Source organism: Macaca mulatta, chromosome 3 (assembly GCF_049350105.2).
Source record: "Macaca mulatta isolate MMU2019108-1 chromosome 3, T2T-MMU8v2.0, whole genome shotgun sequence".
NCBI classification, from domain to species: domain Eukaryota; kingdom Metazoa; phylum Chordata; class Mammalia; order Primates; family Cercopithecidae; genus Macaca; species Macaca mulatta.
The window spans coordinates 89,399,078-89,420,975 of record NC_133408.1 but is presented as its reverse complement, the minus strand read 5'-3'; positions in this window follow the sequence as shown (position 1 = coordinate 89,420,975).

The following is a 21,898-nucleotide window of genomic DNA, read 5'->3' as shown; positions in this document are numbered from 1 at the left end:
TGTCACCCAAACTGGAGTGCAGTGGTGCACTCATGCCTAATTGCAGCCTCAACCTCCCAGGCTCAAGTGACCCTCCCACCACAGCCACCCAAGTAGTGGGACTACAGGCGTGTGCCACCACACCCAGTTAAATTTAATTTTAATTTTAATTTTTTTTTTGTAGAGATGGGGGTCTTGCTATGCTGCCTCGGCTGGTCTCAAACTCCTGGGCTCAAGCAATCCTCAGTCTGATGTGTTGTCTTGCAGGATTAAACTTGTATTTCTCTATTAATGTGAAGCATGAACTATCATCTATATACTGTGTAGGATGATATGTGTAGTATGTTTTTACTTCTTCTAAGTCTGTTGTTTTTGTTAAAATAATCAAAGCTTTTAAATCCATATGCTTGTTTCTTATCTCATAAGTAATTATTTTTGTCATTTGTATTGACAAGCTGCAATACCAGATGTCAATGGGGTTATCATTGTCCTTTAAGATCTTGTTAGAATCTCCTCAAAGTCTAATCTATAGAAACTCTATAGTTTTACCAAGATTTTCAAAAATCTTCAGCAGTGTACATTCATCCAAGTTACCCATGGCTCTGAGTCGTGTCTTCTGCTGAATTTTCAAAATTCATTTTACATTTCTGTCCCAGTGTTTCCCAGACATAAAAAAGACTGCTTCTTCTTAATTCAGCCATCCTTCAAAGTGCCACTCACAGAGGGAGGAGTAGGTGTCATGTTTCCTGAAGTCTTGGGAGTGTAAAATTGAAAGTTAGTGGTGGGGAGGTGGGAGGTAGTGTTGGGTCCATTTCAGTGTCATAGTGGAGAGCTAAAACCATGCGCTTAAATACATGTTCTTGTGACGCTTCAGTTGTACCCGCTCAGCTCCAGCTTCTCAATGAGGTGCTCAGCATTTTTTCTTCCCTTCCCTTCCCTTCCCTCCTACTGCTCTGCTCCAATCTTCATACTTAAATTTCTACTCACTGATAAATAACAATTGCTAACCATCATCAAGCACTAGCTATTTGTTCACTTAGGGCTTTCACAACCTATGAGGTAGGTACTATTAACCCCATTTTACAAGTGAGAAAACGGAAGTAGAGAAACACTGAGTAGGCCAGGCATAGATTCTCATGCCTGTAATCCCAGCACTTTGGGAGGCTGGGGAGGGCAGATCATGAGGTCAGGAGTTCGAGACCAGCCTGACCAATGTGGTGAAACCCCACCTCTATTAAAAATATAAAAATTAGCTGCGGGGTGCAGTGACCCACTCCTGCAATCCCAGCACTTTGGGAGGCCAAGGTGGGCAGATCACGAGGTTAGGAGATCGAGACCATCCTGGCTAACACGGTGAAACCCCATCTCTACTAAAAATATAAAAAATTAGCCAGGGGTAGTGGCGGGCACCTGTAGTCCCAGCGACTCAAGAGGCTGAGGCAGGAGAATGGTGTGAACCCGGGAGGCTGAGTTTGCAGTGAGCTGAGATCATGCCATTGTACTCCAGCCTGAGCGACAGAGTGAGACTCCATCTCAAAAAAAAAAAAAAAAAAAAAATTATTAGCCAGGTGTGGTGGCGTGCACCTGTAGTCCCAGCTGCTTAGGAGGATGAGAATCACTTGAACGAGGGAGGCAGAGGCTGCAGTGAGCCAAGATCACACCACTGCACTCCAGCAGCCTGGGTGACAGAGTGAGACTCCGTCTCAAAATAAAAACAAAAACAAAATAAAACACTGAGTAAATTGTCAAAAAAGATATGTTTTATAATTGTCTTTACTTTCCATCTGAAACTGCTTATCAAAGCATTGTTCTAAACAAAAGTAGTTTCTACTTTAGGAGGACGTCTGGTGCTTGTTGGTAAAATATGACCGTTTAAATCATGTACCATGTGTATTTAGACAGCTCCCATATTTAACAGGTTCCATTGATCTCTACTTCTTCTTTTGGAGCTCTTGGTGCCAATGCTCCAATTTCCTATCTTGGTTACTTTCAGTGAGTTGTGGAATATTTCTTTGGGTCATTTTTTTTTTTATCACGAATATAGTAATGAAATATATCCAGACACTTTACATGTCTGAGAATATCTCTCCGTTGTTCCCAGAGAAAAACACCATATTGACTGAATGTAGAGATGCTACAGGCATTACTCTAATATCTTTTTCCATTTTGAATAAAAATCTGATGCCAACTTGAATTTAAAATACTTCCAAATATCACAAAATTACTAATAAAGAGATGCAAAAATGAGAAAGAAATCAGGTATGAAAAATTAAGCAAAGAAGTTACAAGTATCCTTGAGAAGAAAATAAAGCAAACTGATGAGAATCAGAATGTATTAGACTTTTAAAAAATTTAAATATAAAACTGACCTAAGATAAAATACTAAGCACATAACCATATGCTTGGAAAAATTAGCTGGGGAGGAAAAGGAAACATCTAGCTTGGATCCCATCATCTACCCAACATGGGAAGAGACCTAAAAGCCCCAAGCTATTTTTATTTTCAGTTACTTGATGAGCTTCCCAAGAGAATGGTGGCAGACTGAAGAGCTGCAGATAAAGGAAACAGAAAGGCTACAATCAGTTTTATAGCTACTGGATATAATCTACTCAGAAAAGAAAACAATGCACTAAAGAAAAGGCTAAAATGCAGTAGTAGATCAGAAATTCCACCCAGGGGCATTTGAGCTGTGGCTGTTCTATGTCCCAGTTCTCTCCTCATATAGCCACAAGCAGGTAAGTGATTAAACTCAAACACCAATATCCAGCCCCCATACCACCACTCTTTTTTTTTTTTTTTTTGAGATGGAGTCTCACTGTGTCACCCAGCCTGTAGTGCAATGGCGCAATCTTGGCTCACTGCAACCTCCGCCTCCCGGGTTCAAGCGATTCCCCTCTCTCAGTCCCTGAGAAGTTGGGATTACAGGCACCCACCACCATGCCCAGCTAATTTTTTTTTTAGTATTTTTAGAGTAGAGATAGGGGTTTCACCATGTTGGTCAGTTTGGTCTCGAACTCCAGACCTCAGATAATCTGCCCATCTTGGCCTCCCAAAGTGCTGGGATTACAGGCATAAGCCACCGCACCTGGCCCACGCCACTCATTTTTAAAGGAAAAGATTCAATCAGTGTACAAGCAATGCAGTGTTAAAAGGGAAATTTATAGCACTAAACACCCACATCAAAAAATTAGAAAGATCTGAAATTAACAATCTAGCATCACAATTTTAAAAACTGGAGAACCAAGAGCAAACCAACTGCAAAGGTAGCAGAAGACAAGAAATAACCAAAATCAGAGTGGAACTGAAGGAGATCGAGACACAAAAAACCACTGGAGCTGGAGTTCCTCCCCAATCATTTAATGAGGCCAGCATCATCCTGATGTCAAAATCTGGCAGAGACACAATAAAAAAAAAAGAAAATGTCAGGCCAATATCCTTGATGAACACTGATGCAAAAATCCCCAACAAAATACTTGCAAACTGAATCCAGCAGCAGACCACAAAGCTAATCCACTATGACCAAGTAGATTTTATCTCTGGGATGCAAGGTTAGTTCGACACATGCAAATAAATAAATGTGATTCATCACATAAGCATAATTAAAGACAAAAATCATGTTATTATTTTAGTAGATGCAGAATAGGCTTTTGATAAAGTTCAACATCACTTCATGATAATCACTCTCAAAAAACTAGGTGTTAAAGGAACATGCTTCAAAATAATAAGAGCCATCTATAACAAACCTACAGCCAACGTTATACTGAATGGGCAAAAGCTGGAAACATTTCCCTTGGAAGCCGGCACAAGACAAGAATGCCCGCTCTAACCGCTTCTATTCAACATAGTATTGGAAGTCCTGGCCAGAGCAATCAGGCAAGAGAAAGAAATAAAGAGCATCCAAATAGGTAAAGAGGAAGTCGAACTATCCCTGTTTGTAGACGACATGAACCTATATTTAAAAAATCCCACAGTCTTGGCCCAAAAGCTCCTTTGGCTGATAAACAGCTTCAGCAAAGTTTCAGGATACAAAAATAAACTTACAAAAGTCACTAGTATTCCTATACACCAACAACAGCCAAGCTGACAGCCAAATCAGGAATGCGATCCCATTACAATTGCCGCAAAAATAATGAAATACCTAGGAATACAGCTAATCAAGGAGGTGAAAGAGTTCTATAATGAGAATAGCAAAACATCAGTCAAAGAAATCAGAGATGGCAAAAACAAATGAAAAAACATTCCATGCTCATGGATAGGAAGAATCAATATCGTTAAAATGGCCATACTGCCCAAAGCAATTTACAGATTCTATGCTATCCCTATCAAACTACCAATGACATTCTTCACAGAACCAGAAAAAAAAAAACTATTTTAAAATTCATATAGAACCAAAAAAGAGCCTAAATAGCCAAGGCAAGCCTAAGCAAAAAGAACAAAGCTGGAGGCATCATGTTACCCGACTTCAAATTGTACCAAAGAGATACAGGAACTAGAATAGCATGATACGGGTACAAAAAGACACATAGACCAATGGAACAGAACAGAGAACCCAGAAATAAGGCCATACATTACAACCATCTGATCTTCAACAAAGCTGACAAAAAGAAGCCATTGGAAAAGGACTCCCTATTCAATAAATGCTGCTGGGATAACTGGCTAACCATATGCAGAAGATTGAAGCTGGACCCATTCCTTATGTCATACACAAAAATCAACTCAAGATAGATAAAAGACCTAAATGTAAGCCCCCAAACTATAAAATCCCCGGAAGACAACCTAGGCAACACCATTCTGGATATAGGAACCGCAAAGATTTCAAGACGAAGATGCCAAAAGCAATAGCAAGAAAAGCAAAAATTGACAAGTGGATTCTAATTAAACTAAAGCACTTCTGCACAGCAAAAGAAACTATCAACAGAGTAAACAGGCAACTTTCGAAATGGGGGAAAATTTTTGCAAACTATGCATCTGACAAAGGTCTAATATCAGCATCTATAAAAAACTTAAATTTACAAGAAACAACCCCATTAAAAAGTAGGCAAAGGACATGAACAGACACTTTTCAAAAGAAGACATACATGTGACCAAAAAGCATATGAAAAAAGCTCAATATCACTGATCATCAGAGAAATGCAAATCAAAACCATGGTGAAATAACATCTCACACCAGTCAGAATGGCTACTATTAAAAACTGAAAAAGTAACAGATGCTGGAGACGTTGCAGAGGAAAGGGGATGCTTATACACTACCGGTGGGAATGCAAATTACTTCAGTCATTGTGGAAAGCAGATTGGTGATTCCTTAAAGAGCTAAAAACAGGACTACCAATCAACCCAGCAATCCCATTACTGGGTGTATATCCAAAGGAATATAAGTCTTTCTACCATAAAGACACATGCATGCATATGTTTGTTGCAGAACTATTCACAATAGCAATCACATGGAATCAACCTAAATGCCCATCAGTGGTAGACTTGATAAAGAAAAAGTGGTACATATACACCATGAAATACTATGCAGCCAATAAAAAGAACAAGATCACATCCTTTGCAGAAACATGAATGGAACTGGAGGCCATTATCCTTAGTAAACTAATGCAGGAACATACAATGAAATACTTCATTTTTTCACTTAGAAGACGTAGACACAAAGAGTGGAACGACAGACACTGGGGCTTACTGGAGGGTGGATGGTGGGATGAGGGAGAGGATCAAAAACACATCACTATTGGGTACTAGGCTTAGTACCTAGGTAATGTGATAATCTGTACAACAAACCCCTGTGACCTGAATTTACCTGTATAACAAGCCTGCATATGTATCCTTGAACCTAAAATAAAAGTTAAAAAAAGAAAAAATTTAAAAAGAGAAATTAGAAAAAAGGCTGCAAAACATAGATTAAGAATATTTTTTGAAGAATGAGAAAAAATAATTTTAGACAGTACTAGTAACTTAAGAAAATTTCAAAAGACATAAATGCCATGGAACAAAAATATCGAAGAATATGACAGAAAAGCAAGAAATGAAAATGGAACCATTAGACCTTTGAAAAATTGAAAAGAAAAATAAAATTCATTGTATTTTTTGCTTCTAATATCTTTTGCACTAAAATAAATTGAACACTTTAAATACAGCTCAAACCATCCCCATTCCTTTCCCATCCTTCCATACCCTAATATATCATACACTATTTAATTTAATATGTTTATTTTAATGTATTTAATATCTATAATATAAATTTTAATATATTTAATTTGAAGTCATTAAATTAAATATATTTTGTTTCTATTTTTAATAATATATAACATATAATATATTATATATAATATATAATAATAAATATATTTTGTTTATATTTTTATACAACAGCATTTTAAACTTGTTTTCAAATTCACAGGCATAAGGTGTTATAAAGTGCTATGATTTTTGCATCTCTGACACTCTTCACATTTTTATCCCCAATATTGTTTGTGCTTTCTCATTTTTTACTTTATCATTATTGCCCAATATTGTCTATTTTATTAGTTTTTGTCAAGACAACTAAGCAGCTCTTATATGGCAGGAGAGGGACAGCTCTTCCTTGGAGAATCATTATAACTAATTATATATATAATAGTGATTACATATTATATAATATTATATATAATATTGAAAGAATGATAGAAGAGAAAATTGCTATTTGGCAATCACCACAGTCATAAACTAAAGGCAAGAATTAACTAATGCTAAAATCAATGGATAAAAGTATAACAATAGAATACTTGAATAGTCTTAAAGTCTCTCCCACAAGATATTTGTTAATTACAAGATAAAAACAGTAATTTTACATTAGAGAAACCTGGCAATTATCATTTTAACCGAGTAATTAAAATTAATATCACCAGTAATGAAATGTGTTAACATAATGTACTTGCCGTTATGATCCCCTGAGAAAAGCATATTTTCTTTGCGGAATTTTTGCCAAAAATACAGAACTAAATTGAGATATAAGAAATGTTAAATAAATTCGAATTGAGAGACATTCTACAATATAACATTAGTATTTTTTGAAACTGTCAAGTTTATGAAAGACAAAGGACAACTGTTTCAGGTTGAAGAATGCCAAGGAAACGTAACAATTAAATCAAATGTGGAATTCTGGGGCTAGAAATAAAAACAAGAATGAGACAATTGGCAAAGTTCCAATAATACCTGTGGGTAATAGTATTATATCCATGTTAATTTTTAAGATAGATATGGTGGCCTGTACCTGTAATTCTGGCTACTTGGGAGGCTGAGGTGGGAGGATTGCTTTGAGATGAGTATGAGATCAGCCTGAGCAACATAGTGCAACTGTCTCTAATAAAAATGATTTTTAAAAATCAGCTGGGCATGGTAGTACATGCCTGTAGTCCCAGCAACTCAGGAGGCTGAGAGAGGAGGATTGCTTAAATCCAGAAATTCCAGACTGCAGTGAGCTATGATCACACCACTGCACTTTCAGCCTGGGGGACAGAATGACCCTGTCCCTAAATCTAAAAAGAAATAAAAAATAAGATAAAAAGTTAATTTTGTGGTTTCCATAATTATACTATATTTATGTAAGGTGTAAACATTAGGTGAAGCAGGTGAAGAATATAGGGAAACTGTGATATTTTTGCAACCTTTCTGTGAGTCGGAAATTATTTCAAATAAAAAGTTAAAAACACTCAAACCAAATTATTTGATTTTGTTTGTTCTCCCTTATGTCTGCCATTATCTTTATTATTTCCTTCCTTTTACTTTCTTTTGGTTTACTCTCTTCTTTCGCTTTTGTTTGTTTGTTTGTTTATAACTTCATCAGTTGGATATTTAGCTTATAATTTTTAATTCTTTTGTTATTTCCTATAAATGCATTAGTGTTAGTTATCTATTGTTACATTACAAATTACCCCCAAACTTTATGGCTGAAAACGACATTCAGTAACCTCCTAGTTTCTGAGTGCCAGGAGTCTGGGCTCAGTTTAGCTGGTTCCTCAGGTTTTGTGGCTCCAAAAAGCTGCAATCTGTGCCAGCCAGGGTTGCAGGCATCTCAAGTCTTGACACGGGAAGGATCCACTTCCACACTCGCTCATATGGTAATTGGGAGATTTCGATTCTTCACGGGTGGTTGGACTGAGGGCCTCAGCTTCTTGCTGGGTCTTCATTGGAGGCTGCTCTCAATTCCTTACCACAGGGGCCTCTACATTGGGCAGCTGCCCTCATGGCAGCTTCAACAGAGTGGGCAAGGAAGAAGAGTTCGAGAAAGTACATGCAGGGTGGAAGTCAACATCTTTTATACCTTGGCCTCTGTGACATCTCCTTATGTGCACCATATTCTATTAATTACTAACAGGCCATCAGGCCCAGCTCACACTCAAGTGGAAGAGATTATGCAAGGACCCAAATATAAGGAGGTGGAATTCTGCGGAACGATTTTAGAAGTTGCTTAGCATAATATTTAAGGTTATGAACGTTGACCTCTAAGCAATTTATATTAGTTGCATTTCACACATTGATCTATCTCATGGTTAATGATCTCGCTGTTAATTTCAAACGTTTTATAATTTCTAAAATAATTTTATCTTTGATTCAGACATTATTTGATTTGTTTTAAACTTTCCAATATACATTTATTTCTACTGTCAAACTTTCTGCTTTATACTTACAATGCATTCCTTTCATATTTTTTCCTTTCTTGCCTTCTATTAAATTATACTTTATTTCCTTTTATCTCTCTATTGACTCAAGAAGTTATACTGTTTATTTGTGATTATCCATAAAAATTTGAACATGCATACTAGATTTCTGGAGATTATTAATATTTATACCTTCCTTCTGAATAATAAAAGACCTTTAAATATTTTAACCCCAATCTCCATCCCTCTCATTTTACAAATTATCATTATGTAGTAATTTAACTCCACCTTAGTTTTATACCTCATTAATGATATTTTACTTTCCCCTTCCTCCAGCCCCTGCTTATTTAGATTTATAGACATATTTATTAATATTGTTTTAGTTTAGGTTTTTAAAAATTGTTGTTTTCTTTTGTTTTACTTACATTGGTTCTTGTATCCTTCAGTCTGGGTTCAACTTTCTTTTTTCTGAAGTACACCCTTTAGTAGCCCTTTCAGCAAGGCTTCTCAAGTATTGGACATATGTTAGACCTCTTTTGCTATGCTCCATTTTTCCTAAACCCTTTATGTAATTTCCACCTCTCTATCTCCTTGAACTATTCTGATTAAAGTGTCTGAGGTTTAACCTTTAGTTCACTCACCTCTCTGCACTTCACTTTCTTTGCATAAACCTTGCTATTTAGTGATACATCGAGTTTTTATTTTAGTTATATTTTTTATTAATAAAGAATCCATTTGATTCTTTGACATTGCTCTTTTACACTGGCTTTCTTCTTTCTTTAAGGTTTAGTACCATCTTTCGTTTAATTATTATTATTAGCATACTCATTTTACAATCTTTTTAAAATCTAAAAATGTGAAGATCCTCCTGTTTATTGTTTCTAATGACTATTCCCATTGGCAAATTATTTTCTCATATATTTTTAGTTTTTTTTATTATAAACTCTGAGAATTCCATAGTGCAAAAATTACAGTAGTTCACATTTGCTTCTGTCAGATGCCCCAGTAAACCACGAGCTTGGATCAATTTCATCATACAGTGTAATTGCAATGTAAACAAACAAAAAGTAAATTCATACTTAAAACATATACTAGGAGTAGGTTTGGGTTTCAATCAATTGGGAATATGAGCAGTATAAAGGGACTTGATTCCAATTCATATCTATTAGGACCTGGAAGCCTCCATTCCTGTCTGTGCTGGGCATTAAAATCCCAGCCTCTCTTCATTCAGGTTCCTAAAATCCCATCCCCAGTGTTTTTGTGTTAACTTGAGTGCTTACTTTGTTGGCTTTTCTTTTTTTTAAAAAAAAAAAATTATGTTTCCCAAACATTCCCCTTTCCAATCAGACCAGGTTTGCCTTTAATATGTATTGTCAAATAATGTTATGTTCCATGTGATCATACTTTTCTATGGAGTTTGAAGTGGAAACCAGCTGTCAGAATTACCTATTCAATGAAAGACCCACACATTTGCTGGGACTGCTGCTTCTCCCAGTGGCAAAAGCAACTGCATAGGTACCCCCAAGTTTTTCAGATTCTGACACCTAACCATATCTGTTAGGCACCAAAGCAATTTGTTTATCCTCAAACCCTGTAAGATCATTTGTGTTTACATAAATAGTAACCATGACAATAGGAAAGGGCTCTCTCCTGAAACATAGCTCCATAAATTGTGGGCTGGCCCAAATATGCAGAAAAGCATATAGAGGAAAAGGATTCATAGATTTAAAAGAGTATATGGCCGGGCACAGTGTATCATGCCTGTAATCCCAGCACTTTGGGAGGCCGAGGCAGGTGGATCACGAGGTCAGGAGTTCGAGACCAGCCTGACCAATATGGTGAAACTCCATCTCTACTAAAAATACAAAAATTAGTTGTGTGTGGTGGTGTGTGCCTGTAATCCCAGCTGCTCAGGAGGCTGAGGCAAGAGAATTGCTTGAACCCAGGAGGCAGAGGTTGCAGTGAGCCAAGATGGCACCATTGCATTGCAGCCTGGGAGATAGAGCGAGACTGTTTCAAAAAAAAAAAAAAAAAAAAAGATGTTAAATATGTATAGCACAGAAAGAAGGTTCAAATAATACATATTTTAAATAAATGGGACAAAAAATACTCAAAGATGGAAAATGTAGCCTTCCAACAAATGAAAGTTATCACAATGATTTATCTTGTTTTTGACTGATAAATAAGTAAAACCAAGAATGGTGTTTCATTTTACGAACTATTAGATTTGTAATTCTAAGTTAAAATAAGCAAATAATCATATTAATTTTATCCTGAAATAAAATATTAATCATAGGAGAAAAGAGATACCAGAGATAGAAGTACAAAATAAAGAAGTCAAGGAAAATCTGTACTCTTACATTTTGAATTGGAAATATCAGTGTGAACTTGTGGTTTTTCCTACCTTAAAATTTTTTTTCTGGCTTTGACCACTGAAATGACATATTATCAGTGGTTCTAAATACCATTTTTCTCTAAAAAGAACCTAGGACTGGTGTAGGAAATGAACAAAAAGATTCCGGAACATCTTGTTGGCACAAAGAGCACGGAAGCTATCAGAGGCTAATGGGATCATGTCAAAGTACACAAGCCAGCTTGATGGGCTCCCATGGCAAAAGATGGGACAATCTGAGCATCAATGAGAATAATGATTGCAATTGTTTAAAACTCACTGAAAATATAAAAATCTATGAGTTATTAGTGATATTATAAAAAGAATAAAAAAGAAATAAGACATAACTCATTGTTACTATATTGGAGGTTGCTAGGGCACAAACTCATTACTGTGAAAATTGATAATGAAAGGAAAAGATTTGAGCATTTATTCTGCCTTTGCAAGCACGAACTGTGTTTCACAGGAACAAATATCCTTAGTGAGTGGGTTTTTCTGTACAAAAACTGCTAATAAATCAGAAAGAATTACGAAAAGTCCCCATTTTGTAACTTACAAAAATATCACTTCAGACAGTGGTCATCAATGGGCTGTAAAACTATTACATGAAATGTCAAGGGAAATGTTTGCAATGAAGAAGCAGGTTGTCGGCACCTGAACCCCGGACTTTCTTATCTCTGTAAGTGAGAACACCAGGCTTCAGGTGCTTCCTAAAGTAATGCAGTGGGAAAGTAAGGCATTATCTGAGATGGAATTTAAGCAAGCCTCTAGATCTAACTTCCAGTCTACAGAAATACAGGAGATAGAGAAACAAGTGAAATCATACTAGGAGAAAACCATCAGCAAAAGTCAGAACATGGAGTGAACTTCGTCTCTTCAATATTTAAAGCATAAAAAATTAAATGAAGTGGGGGTTTTTATATATTGTTTTATAAGAAACAAGAGATATAGGCTGGGCATGGTGGCTCACACCTGTAATCCCAGCACTCTGGGAGGCCAAGGTGAGCGAATCACTTGAGCCAGGAGTTTGAGAACAGCCTGGCCAACATGGTGAAACTTCAACCCTATCAAAAAAAAAAAAAATTACAAAAATTAGCCGGGCATGGTGGTAGGCACCTGTAGTTCTAGCTACTCAGGAAGTGAGCTGGGAGGATTGCTTGAACCCAGGAGGTAGAGGCTGCACTGAGCCAAGATCGTGCCACTGTGCCAAGATTGTGCTACTGCACTCCAGCCTGGGGGACAGTGTGAGACTTTGTCAACAAAACAAAACAAAACATGCACACACAAACACAGAAACAAAAGATACACGAAAATATAAACAATGAACCTTATTTAAATCTTAATTCAACCAAACAAACAGAAAAGTATATTTTGGACAATATATCAACTTTGAGAGTTTTAATGTGCAATGAATATTATAATGCTGAATAGTTCATGATATTAAATATTAAGTAATAATAATTATTAACTTTTATGACGGTCTGTGGTCATGTAAAAAAATGTCCTTTACTTTTTGAAATTCAAATTGAAATGTTTAGTGGTAAAAGAACATGACATCTGAGATTTGTTAAAGAACAGCAGCCAAGAAAGCTGGTGGGGGTAATAAAACAAGTATGACAGTGTGAATGTGGTTGAGGCTGGATGGTAATTACGCAGAGGTTCGTTATATTCTCTACTTTTGGGTATTTTGGAATACTTCCTAACAAAAAATAATAAGAGAATGATTTATCTCATGGTAAGGTCACCAAATTTCAAAAATAAAGACTAAAACTTTTCAGATATTTTAGCATATGAGGCCGTTTACCTGCAGAAGGCTTTTCCTCTGAAACAGGAAATGGCAGATCATGAAGAAATGTTCACAAAGTTGAAGGAAACCTAATGTAACCCCCAAATACTTTACATAATCAGGAATAGCTTTATAGGTAAGGCAACAGAGAACACACTTTTAAATATACAGTAACTCTGAAACTGTAATAGCCTTAAACTATTATTTGAAAACATACTCCTGCCTAATTAAAGATTAATCAGAATCAGGAATCCATGAATGGGGAACTTATGTTATTGAACTGCATAAAAACTGCTAATAAATGCATGGACAGCCTGTGTCCATTTAACCCTGGAATAATTCTAAATAATTGTGCTAATAATTTTTATAAAACATAGCATAATTTTTAAATGAATGATAGAAAAAGCTGATATTCTCTCATATCTCCCGATTTTCCTGTATAGTATTTATTGCAATTAATAATTTATATATTTATTTGCAGGCTTATTTGTTTAAGATCTGATTCCATCATGAGACTACAAGCTTGTTGAGAGCAGAGACCATGTTTTTAAAAATGTGCTTAATCTTCATCACAGCATGGACTCAACATTTAAAGCTGCATTTAGACTAACCCCCATTTGTTAAGTGTGGTTTTTGTGTTTTAAGGTACATTCTTATGTTACCATCAGATTAATCTTCTTCTTCACTATGGGCCCAGATAAATGCCAATCTTTTTCAATCCTGTTATTGGACTCTCTCTTGCCATCAGCTTCCCTTCTTCGGATGAATCCCACCATGTCTGGCTCCTTAGTGTCCATCCCAACAGCATCCATAAATTTGAATATATTCAATAATGCTGTAAGTGAAACAAAGCAAGGTATTTTACTTCTGTTCTTATCAGCTCTCTTTTTCATGAGGGCTTCAAATTTCTATATGAAGTACACAAAACTACATAGCCACGTCTCTACCAAGATGGCCACCCGTTTTTAAACATTGTTTTATAATTTATAATCTTATTTCTAATTTAAGAACACAGTGCTTCAAAAATCAGCACTATTGTTTCAACTTCAAATTACGTATATTATATTATATTCTGGAGAGAAAAAGAAGAAGGAAAGCAGAAGGGAATTATGATGTGTATGGATCTACTATTATTTCATGCACTGTAATCAGTATTCATGAACATTTTCTCTTTTAATACTCAAAACAACTACCAGGTCATCAACTGCCAGGTCAGCCTATCCTTTGAGATTTAGTTAAAATGAACTAAAAGCTCTTTTTCTGTGCCTCTTGCATGGATTTGCAAAATGTCTGTGAAATCTCAGGGGTTGTCGTAGTAGACTTCTTGTATTGTCTTTCTTTCCACCCACCATACGTTCTCCCTTTCCTAAAAGCCCCTGAACACTGCTTGTAGATTCACGTATTTCCAGGGGTCCTGCATCTGCCTCCAGCTCCTGCAGTACATTACACCATTGAAGCTAAGCCATTCAGTGTATTCTATCCCCTTGAACACAGACCAGGAGTGTTAGGGGTGTGACCTAATCTGGTCTAAACAACGAGAATCTTTGGATTTTGCTTGGATATTTGAAACAAAGCACTCTCTCCTGTTTTAGATGGTGTGGGTTGTGGTGTGGTATAAGGCCTGGAGTTGCTTCAGCCTTTCACTACCATGAGGGGAGCCAAAACCAATGGATAGGTTGAAACAGAGCAAAGGGCCTCGTGGAGAGATGTAGCTAGAACTCTATTTACATTATTATTATTATTATTACTATTATTATTATTATTTATAGAGACAGGGACTTGCTCTGTCATCCAGGCTGGAGTGTAGTGGTATAACTGCAGCTCACTGCAGCCTCGAACTCCTGGGCTCAAGTGAAGTGATCTTCCTGTGTTAGCCTCCCAGGTAGCTAGGACTACAGGTGTGCACCACCTTGCCTGGCTATTTTTATGTTTATTTTTTGATGGAGACAGGATTCATTAGATGTTAAAAAACCTCTAGATCAAGCCAGATCTGATGCCCACTAACCTCTGTACTTTTTAGTTTTGTGAGCCGGAAAATTCCCTTTGTTGTTCAATTAAGTCCAAGTTTGGTTTTGCATTTCTTGCATAACAGATACTTTTTATATTGTGTCACTTCTTCAGACTTCGCCAAATATTTGAACACATTACATCTCACTTTCCACAACTTGTTACTGTTGACCCAGATGTGGGATTCAGCCTTCCTTTCCCTGAAAAAATGGCCCCTCACACAAGAATTTATGTGTGTAGCGGATTTTGCTGAAGGTTTGGGATTCAAAGCATATGTACAAGGCAGGGAAAAATAAACAACAGCAATATATTCAATTAACACTGTATATTAGCTATTTCCAGTTGTGAGACTCTCACTGCCCTCATGGGACATGGTGGGGAATTTCTCATCCACTCCCACACGCTCAGGCCCCAGCTGCCTGGTCTGTCTTGCTTTTCCTCCTCCTCCTCCTTCTTCTTTGTTCTCCTTGACCCATAATTTTATTTCATCTAGCTACGTCGTTATTACTTTGTCTTCTTCTACTTTCCCTTTGGACCTGCCTGGCTAAGCTGTGTATCAGGTATTTTCTTGAAGAAATACAATTCCCTTTGCAAGATGATAATCTTGAATGCCAAGGCTAGATAATTAAACAATTATATAAACTCTGTTCTCTTTAATGAATATTTTTTCCCAGTGCTTCAACTATAGTTTTGCAGTCAAATGAATGCTCAAAAATTATAGATTTTAATCTTTCATGTTCTGTATAGATAGATCTGTTCACCAACTAACGTGGGGATTTGGCAATTACAAAATATTGTAACTGGAAGGGCATTAAAAGTCCAACACCTTCATTCAGGCCCAATAGGAGTGGGTGGTAGAGACGGGAGTAGAATCAGACAGCTCTTAATTCTTTTGCCTCTACTTTGTGGCATGTGATAGTTACTAGGGACATTTTATTTACTGGGACATAGGTTTGATGCTGATCATAGATGAGTATCCTTTAAAAAACCTTTAAAAACTTTAACAAAGTGATTTTTTTTTCCTAACATTTCCATCCAGGAGGTATTGCATATCTCAGCTGACTCTCATATAAAATTATTGTTTTGGACATTCATCCCTAAGAACCTTGCATTTATAATATTCAATATAATACTACCCTCAGTGTCCTCATCTATTAAATCAGGATAACGAACACATATTTTCTAGGGCCAGGGTGAGGATTAAATGTGTTAGTATAAGTGAAGCGCTTAGAACAGTTGCATGGCAAATAGTAAATACTCTAGGATGTCTACAAACCTCCAACTTTTTAGTCTTAGAGTTTCTTTACACTATTACAGAATTATTTAAGACCTCAAAAAGCTTTTGTGTTGTAGGTTATGTTTACTAATATTTACTACATTAGAAATTAAAACCAATACATTTAAAATGTTTACTTACTAATTTATTTTAAATAGTTACATAACATAAATAATTTGTTTTATGAAAAAAATTATATTTACCACAAACAAAATACCTAGTAAAAAGAGTGGTTTTGTTTTAGATTTTTGCAAATCTCTAGTAAGTGTCTGACTTCCTAGAAGATGATTGGAGTCTCACGTCTGCTTCTGCATTCAATCTGCTATGAAATCACATATCATGCAGTTTTGGGAAACTCTACTGTATGCTCTTCAGAAAATGAGAGTGAAAAAGGAAAAAATCTCATTTTAGGGTTATTTTGAAAAAGTTTTGTCCTTCCAGACCCCCTGAAAGGGCCTCATGAACCCTCAAGAGTACTCAAACTACATCTTGGGATCCTCTTCTATGTTTTCTATAATTGTTATTGCTGTTATTGTTATTGATGATGATGATTACAGAGAAATCCAGAATAGATACGGGTTTTCCAGTATAAGAGCTGCAAGTTTTGTAGTTCTCTTGATGAATTTGATTCTGTACAGTCATCCATTTAAAAACGTTTGTCTTTAAAATGGCAGAACTAGGTCTACGTGTTGTGAACCTATTGATATAAGGAATAAAAGGACAGTGGTATTTAGCTTTTTCAGGCATGTGAAACTATAACCATGAAATAAAAAAGGAAAAGTCCCCTAGTATACTGTGGCTGTAAGGAAACAGAATGTGTGTCTCCACCACTGTGGAGAATTTTCATGAGAAGTTACGTGTTAGCATTTGGGCTCAGGCACAGAAACTACCCAAAGTACAGTAAAACCCAGGAGCATTGCAATGCTTTTTCCAAGCATATTCAGGCAGAAGAAATACATTCTAGAAGATCAAATGCATAACTATAACCAAAATATTTCATGAAGAGGGCAAATGGAAATTAAGGAACTGGTTCCGTGTGTTGGCTTTTTCTGTTTTTATCCTGGATAAAGTCCCCTGGTAGAAAGGATGACGAAGTTGGAGGTCTGATAATGCATTAGTATATTCACAGGTTTTCCTTGCCCAGAGTCAACAGGCTCTTGAACTTCTCAGCTGTTCATTTTAAAGGCAATATCTTGTCACTGTTTCTCAGGGGAAAGCCAGTGCTCCCAAATTATGTTGTAGAAGGAAATTGTAAATCATAGGTCATCACGAGTAATGGTGCCTTGGCTCAGCAAAGTCAAGCCCCTTTCAACTCTGTAGTCCTTGGGCTTGATGTGTGGGGTTTCCTCCCTTCTCCTTTTCTCTTTTAAAAATAATCATTCTGTTTTTGGTATTTTTCCTGTCCTCAACTTCGCTAGAAATATGAAAATAACAACAACAAAAGATCCCAGGGTACAGATCAGTTACACTGGTCAATGTCCTGTGGAATTAAGAGCCCCCTAATGTTGCTTAAGCAAACTGATGGTGATTGAAAAGACCATTCCAGAGAAATGCTCTACAAAACTTGAAAGTAGACAAAAATGTAATGTTGTGGGGGTGAAAATGGAAAAAGCAATGGATCCCTCCAGAGGCTGATGGCAACACATGAAATTCTAGGAAAAACTGACTTTGAAAAGAAGGGCAAAAGCAAAGCCAACTGAAGAAGGGAAAGGGAAGTCAATGAGGAGTCTTGATTGGGTAAGTTGATTCTTGTCCCCCTGTCATCTGATTCCCATGTCAGCCTCAAAAATCATATGAAGACAGACAGCTACGTGGTGAGTCATGCTGTAGAGAGTGCTCTGCCATGATGCTTAATCTAGGAAGAAGGCTGGAGTCTAGTAAACTGGGGGTGGGAGATTTAAAATGAAAAATAAAACGAGTGGGAGGAATGGTAATTTAGTCTTTTAAAAACCAGGAAAGGTATGTACGCAAAAGCAAGAAGTAGCAGAGAAACAAAGAAAAAAAAAATAGAATAAACCAGTAAACAAAAAAGGGAACAACTACAACAAAAAGAACAGGTCTCAACAGAGAGAAAGGCATGTCATATAGACTTGTAGTAAATCTACATGTTATGATAGCATAAGCAGAAATATACTAAGTCTAGTAAAAGTGGATTCGTCTTAGTGACTATTTGAACCATCTATTCACTTTTTTCCTGATTTTGGTCCTTGAATTAAAGAAGCCTCCAGGTATGTTAGCTCTTCTCATGCCTAAACATTGCAAAACATTCATCAAAACAAATGAAGACAGAGATGACCAATATCTGCACTTTATCTTGATTCCCAGTACTCCATTTATCTATCAGTGTCCTTTGTGGTTTAAGAAATCAAGGACATCCCTATCCTGAGAAGCTGGGGACTGGGACTTTGGGCAATGATGGGACCTCTTTTGGTTTAACTTATGGTGACCTTTTGCCATCACTGCTGCCTTGCCTACAAGAGTATCTAGCTGCTTCGTGATCCAGGAGGGGGGTTTAGAGGGTCAGAAAATGCACAATATTGCGGAACTTTGATGGGAGGTAAGAAAACAGAGAGATGATGGTAATGGTGAATATTTCACTCAAGGAGTCTCCTTTCCTAAATGCTACTGTGGGAGTGGGAGTCAACATTAGTTGGCATACCCACATTCTCTCCCATTTGTTTTCCATTAATCAAACCTTAGAAGTGTCTGCCACCCACAATGATAGAGGAACAGATGGTTTGCTCATGCTGTTCCTCTTGCCCTGAACAGGAGCTGCCCTCTGTTTATATCACAACCCAAATCTTTCCACCATCTGCATTGAGGCTTCCTCCCTTCCCCAGGAGAATTAATCTTTCCTGCCCTCCATAGACCTCCCATATGGGAAAATAACTAACACTTGCTGGGCATTTACACAGTATAGCTCAATAAGCTTTCACAAAACATTATCTCCCCAAATCTTTACACTACCCTTGAGGGATTGTTATCTCTGGTGTAAGACACGAAATCCATGACTCAGAGAAGTGGCACTTTTTCAAGGCCATGCTCTGTCAGAGGTCGGAGAGGGAGTCCATCCCAACCCGAGCCGGTGCATTACGGTGCTTAAAAAGTGTCAGCATGTTCCACCAGCTAGAATCAAACAATTCCCCCAGATAAATCTTTTAACCATTTGGTTTATTTTTATTATGTTTCCAAAGCAATCTGTGCTGTTTTGCTGTATCTCTAACATTAATGCAGTACTTGGCACCTAGTACAGGCTCCATAAATATGTGCGAAAGGAGTGGGTGCTTCATGTATGATAGCCACTATTGTGAATATTACCTGACTCTCTGGTTTCATATGAAGGGCTCCAGTTTTGGATTCAGAGCAGGTTCAAATCATATTCCTATTAATCATGAGCAGTTACCTTATTTTATTTTATTTTTGGAGCCTCATCTGCAAAATGGGAATAATCGTGCCCGCCTCACTGAGTTGTTATTTCACATATAACGTACTGTGAAGTGTCTGACACAGTGTCTGGCTCAGCCTCTCATCAATGCTGGCTAGTAATAATTATAATTCATGTAGGCCAGATGGTCATGTAAACAAATGGAGTATAAGCAAAGAGTGTTGTCCCTACGCCAATCGGAACCACTATAATTTGTGGGACAAAGCGTCAAAGGAAGTCTTCGGCCTCATGCCGCAGCTTGGCCAGCCTCTCCCACCCACCTCCACCCACACCCTCAAGCCCCCAGCCCCTTAGGAAGGCGCTTAAGAAGCTTAGATCCCAGGGGAAGTTGAACCTGCGATCGGGTGGCAGCGCGTGGAGAACCCAGGCTGTGCTACAGAGGATGCCGGACGCCAAAACAGCCGCCGGGCTCACCCGACCCGCGCACCGGTGCCGCTGCCTAAGTCAGAGGACGCAGGCGGAGGGCGCGGGGCTCCAAGGCGCCCAGGAGGGCGGTGCCGCCGGGGAGCGCTCCAGGCTTGGCTGCAGGCCCCCCAAGAATTAGAAAGCGGGGACGACTGCTCAGCTCGGCTGTGGCCTGGGAGTCCAGCTCGTCCCTCTTCCGCAACTTCTCACTGGTCCCATCACCTGGCTTTCTGTCTAGGGTCTGCCCAGGCGGGGTCCCAAGAAGGCGATGCCACGAGCAGTCGCGTCCCCCGCCCTCTGTAAGCCCGCAGGTTTCGGGCAACTTTGGCTTAGTCCTTGTCGCGGCCCGGGGCCCCTATGCTCCTGGCTCGGCTTCCCTGACCTCCCGTTCCCCGGCCAGAGGAGGTGATGGGACGCTCGAAGTCCTGATCTGGGATGACTGCAGAAACCCCCGGATAGGGCTTCAGCGCAGACGGGACAGTTAATGATGTTTAGAAGGGCCTTTCCTCCGTTAGCCCTCAGCTCCCAGGAGGGCTACCCACTTGGTACACGGTCTCATTTTGTTTGAGGATGCTGATTTAACTGTGTGTGTGTGTCTGTGTGTCTGTGTGTGTGTGCGCGCGCGCGCTTTGGTCCTTCATTCTTTGCTCCTAAAGCTTTCTTTAACAATATTGAAAAAAATTTTTTTTTCTTACTTGAAGTTCCTTTTGATTAATTTTCAAGCAGTGGATATTATGCAATAATATACATAATAGTATATATTCTGTATTAAATATTTCTCATTGCTCCCCGACTTGTCATCAGTTTAGAGCCTTGAAAAAATCTCCATTTTAATATTAACACAAGGTTTTCCCATACAATTTTTTGAAAAGTTAGGGACAGTATACTAACTAATGAACTTCAGTTAAAAAGTAGACAATGCAAACGTTCTTCACTGCCACAAAGCTACCAAGTTAATAGACGGTGTTTATGGTTTTGGATTTTCGGAGAGCAACTTTACAATACCTGTAGGATTGTCTTGAAAGTCAGGTTCTGATCTTTAGCCTAGGAAGGTTAAAAAGCTGGTAAGTTATTTTCTTGTCACCCTTAACAATAACTGACCCATAATACATTAGCAATCTGTCCCTAGATTGTGTGGAATCAGATAGTTAAAATTAAATTTAAAAAGTTAAAATAGTTGTCATCACATTAAAAACACACTACATCAGTTTAGATGAACTGCAAGTAAATCATCCCCTTACCTTTTAGAAGATAGAAAGTTTAGTGACTACTATTTACACACTTTGAATATTTTATATTAGAGTGGTCATCATCGTTTACATGGATTATTTTCTATGTCCATTTCCAATCCACAAATATCAGGGTGTCTGTTACGTAACAGTTAACATTTCAAGCTTCTCTGAAAAGGTGTCTTCATATAAAACAAGAAAGATAACTGCATATTATCAAAAGGTCATTCAGAGATTTTAAAAATAAAATCATTAGGGACCCATTAAGAAAACTACAGCAATTAACTATAATTTTAAAAATGTATATAGTAGCACAAAAATCAAAGTCTTAATGGACACTCACATGAGATAGTTCATTTTGGTTTTGTTTTGTTTTAAACGTAGATTTCTAGAGCATTAAAAATAATCCTCATAGGTTTGTTAAACCTTTAGCGGAAGATTACAGCCCGTGTTTTTGTCTTTGGTGAATAGCTGTTTGTCTCACTTTATTTACTTGGTATTGGATATTTGTCAATGTCATTTCATATCTACAGAAAATTCTTACGCTCTGTGGAGGTAGTGAATGTGTGTGTGCGTGTCTGCCGGAGGTCACATGACGGTTTCATCCTATTTGGTGGAGCAGCTTGACTTTTTTTCCCCTTGCTTTTGGTGATGGTTGTGAGTGCAGAAGTTGATTGACAGATGCATGCCAGAAACCCCCATTCTCCTTTTCAAAGACAACATATGATGGATTGCGATCTCTC